The 4,141-nt window shown below is 33.4% G+C and overlaps 1 long non-coding RNA gene across 1 annotated transcript; it reads right to left on the bottom strand.

Annotated features, from left to right (window-relative positions):
- Positions 1 to 284: 284 nt before the first annotated feature.
- On the bottom strand, positions 285 to 1,589 carry LOC128219602 (uncharacterized). The gene is made up of 3 exons (XR_008258594.1): positions 1,520 to 1,589; positions 761 to 903; positions 285 to 399 (listed from the first exon to the last, which is right to left on the bottom strand). It is a non-coding gene; the product is annotated as an uncharacterized LOC128219602 (long non-coding RNA).
- Between the last annotated feature and the right edge of the window lie 2,552 nt (positions 1,590 to 4,141).

The following is a 4,141-nucleotide window of genomic DNA, read 5'->3' as shown; positions in this document are numbered from 1 at the left end:
AATGAATTTTACTTATGATACTAACTCAGAATACAAAGTTTAAAACAAATGAGTGTACTTTTAAACTAAAATATGTGAAAAAACAAGAACACTAAGTGGGCTCGCCCCTCCAAAAATATCAGAGTGAAAGTTCTCAACTAATGTTGTTGTTTTTTAATATTATAATATGTAAACAATCTCTGTGGGTAATTTGATGTATATCTGTTTTATTTTGTCATTGGTATTCTAACAATTAGTTTAATTAACAATAATTCTTCACTCTTCAACATTTGAAGTTTGGTCTGTTCCCATGCTTTGTACTTGAAGTGTGTGCACAGATGATAACTACTCAATGCTGAGTCAATGCTGATTTGGTTTTCATGCCCCTTCAGGTACTTTACCCATCAAGAATGTTTAGTGCTGTAAAGGAAAAAAGTTGTACGTTAAAGCCTTTCTAACTAATTAGTATAGATAATTATACTGCCATACATGTACAAAATAAAATATAAACAGTTTAATATTTCTCGACATTATTTTGAAAAACAACAACAAGCTGATACATACATGTATATATAAAGAAAATTATTAAATTTATCAATAAAATTCATCATCATCATCATCATCATCACATCATCACATCATCATCATCATCATCACCACCACCACCACCACCACCACTTGACCACCCCACCACCACCACCACCACCACCACTTGATTATTGAATACAGTAGGTTTATAAAAACAAAAACCAAGTCAATATGTTTTATATGAAATACTCACATCATCTCGATCAGATGCGACTGCCTTGTGGATGGACATGGCTGTCAAATCCGCTCTCAAGGATCCAACATAGTATTTAATGCAGGCTGGAATTCTTCATAACCCAGTGTTGTTGACTAAGTAATATTCAGTCATTTTCCTGCCTGGAAGAAATTAGACTTCTGATTATCAACCAGCAGAAACTACCACCGTAAAATACAAATGCAAAAGTATTATACATTTTGCACTAATATCTGTTTTAGCCAAGAGTAAGGGTTGGTAGGCACAAATGTGTAGTTGTTGTGCATATGGTTGATAATGATTCACAACAGTATGGGGTTTTAACGAGACCTACACCAAGCCAATGAATGTCAATAGTGTCCTAGCAGATGCGGTTTCAAGCCCCAAACCACATACAACTTTTTTTCACAGGTTAATTTTGAAAATATGCATTTTGCAAAAAAAACGGGTATGTACATGTATTGTGGTATGTTAGAAATAGGTCACGTACCAAAACACATCATTTTTAAACAAAATTTTAAGTCTAATATTTTTCTAAGATAAAACAATCAATTTAAAGATTACATACTCATATTATATCTTAAACGTAAGTTATGTACATAAGTACATATAAAAATATGTAACATGTACATAAGTACATGTAAAATATGAACATGCTGTCTAAACATTTAGCTAATAAAAATGATTTAAGATTCCAAAGATAAATTATAAAAACGTTTTTGAACACATCAACGTATAAAACTGCTCAAGGATACTTACATTCAGAGCCCTTTGATACGAATATCCCAGTTCCATGCCGTGTTGACAGTTCGTTTTTTCGAGAGAAAATCTTCTCTTACGCGTATATTTCACTTATAATCCATGTTTAACTGTAATGACTCAAATTGTTAGATATATCGTAATCAACTGTCAGCGTGTACTTTTAGTGTTTATTTATTTTAAACGTATATTCATGAGAAAAACATCACAATGTTTCCAAATCCTACGATGTAGAAATTCCATTATTGACCTATGAATAGTCTGGAAATACTTTCTGTTTCTAAAAATAGCAACATCCGGTACAGGCCGAATACGCCCGATGTTCGTCGCGATCTGTTACGGCGAGTGGCGATATATGTCGATGTTACCCGATGTTTCCCGAGTTGTATTACATGGCTAATACCTTAATTGGAACTTTAATATAACGAACCAGCCCAATAAGTGCATGCAGTGATCGCAACCCCTTTCCTGCAAGTGTTTTTGCAGCTTGAATAAAAGCCACTGGTAAAAAACACCTAGATAATTCAAAGATCCAACAATTTCAACTTCCTGATTATTATAAAACCATTTATCATTATTGCCCAACCTACCACCTTTCCTAAACACCATAACCTTAGTTTTATCAATGTTAACCGTGAGGATCCATTTATGACAATATGAATATAAACTATTTAAAGAGTTCTGCAAACCATCCTTTGTCTCTGAAACAATAACAGCATCGTCTGCAAATAACAGAAGATATATTGAAATTTGGTCGACAGTAATGTCGTCAATTACATTTTCTTGCAAATGCATTTCAATATCGTTCAAGAAAAGTGAGCAAAATGTCGGAGAGGTTATCTCCCCTTGAAATAAGCCAAGGCTACTGTTGAAAAAAGATGACAATGATCCCAGATTTTTTACACAAAGTTTCACCTCGCTATACATAGATCGAACAATGGACAAAATTTTACCGTCGATTCCCAATTTTATATACTTATACCAAAGCCTACTTCTATCAATGCAATCATAAGCTTTTTATAATCAATTAAACAGCAAAACAGCTTCTTTTTTTCTTTCAAAATGTTCTTAAATCAACGAATGCAAAATAAAGACAGGATCAACAGTACTATACTTATTTAAAAACCAAACTGAGCATCTGTTAAAATACTATTTTCTTCAGCCCACAATTTCAGCCTTTCATTTAGTACGATAGTAAATAATTTTGAAAAAAAACAGCTAGAAAGAGTTATCCCCCTGTAATTGTTAGGGTCTGATTGGTTTCCCTTTTTGTAGATTGGAATAACAATACCAGTTGCCATGATCGAGGGAACGATTTCGTGTTTATCATATGATTAAAAAAGGATTTCAATGGTCTAATAATGTGTGGTACTGATACCTTAAAATACTCATATAAAACGTTGTCAATAGAGGTTGCCTTATTCGAACCTAACTTTTTGATAGCTTTCAAAATGTCATCATCTGAAATAGGCACATCTAATGACTCGAAAGTAGAGTTATGGTCTAAACCAGAATCAAATTCCCCAATAAGATCATTATATTCTTCCTCGCCTCTGAAATCACCACCTGAAATAAGATTACTGAAGAAAGTTTGAAATTCCTCATTAGAAATAGTACCACCATTATTTGCTTCTTTTCCGTTTTTAAATATTTTCCAAAACTCCCTCGGAGACTTCCTTCTTAAATCGTTCATTTTACGACTACGTATAAAGTTGAATGATTTTTTTTACCTCCGACACTGACACTTATAATCTTTTTTTGCCATATACAGCGAAGTTCGATCAGTATCCGAAAATGTAAGGTTAAATTGGCATACAGCGTTTTAATACACGTCATATTTGTGTTTACATTCAGCATCAAACCAATCCTATTTAACTTTTCCGTCTTGGAAATAAAAGACTGGCGTTGGAGATACACGGTTGGCAGCCCGCTTCAACAAAGATTTCTTTGGACGTGCCACGTCGTCTGGGGCACGAGAAGAACTTCTTCCGCAATCGTCATTGACGGCCGGTTTCACGCGATGTCTGTTTTACCTGCAAACGTGCATTAAATGTGTTATATCTAACGTTGTTTGATTTTATTGGACTTATGGAGTTTTTCGCTTCATTCTTTGCTGCCTCCAGATACGTAGCAAGGGAAATTCCTGAATAAAACATTTTCGCGAGATTAAAATACATTATCAAAATTTTCTTAAACATGTTGTTTTGTGTATAACTTACCACATATCTCCAAGGTGACCATATACCATACAGTCAAATATTAACACCTTTACTGAAATGTGTGAAATGCGTGTCAATGGTCCCTATGGCATACATGTCATAGGGACTTAAAATAAACACCCAATAAACAATACCAAATACAGGAATTGTAATATTTCTCTACATTATACATACGTCTTTTTATGATATATCTACATTGAAGTGAATAGTGATTTTTTACATGGTTCAAAACATTGGTAACGCAATATACTTGTTCAGCTATACATATATTGGCAATTTATAAACGAGGTATACCGTAAAAGCCTGTTTATTAAGCCTTTTACTGCAATATTCTTAATTCCAATATACAAGTACTTAGCTTACTTAAAAACTAAAATTGAACGCAACATACCTATTCAGCTAT

The sequence above is a fragment of the Mya arenaria genome, chromosome 15 (assembly GCF_026914265.1).
Source record: "Mya arenaria isolate MELC-2E11 chromosome 15, ASM2691426v1".
Classification (NCBI taxonomy): domain Eukaryota; kingdom Metazoa; phylum Mollusca; class Bivalvia; order Myida; family Myidae; genus Mya; species Mya arenaria.
This window is presented reverse-complemented; position numbering and strand designations above follow the sequence as displayed.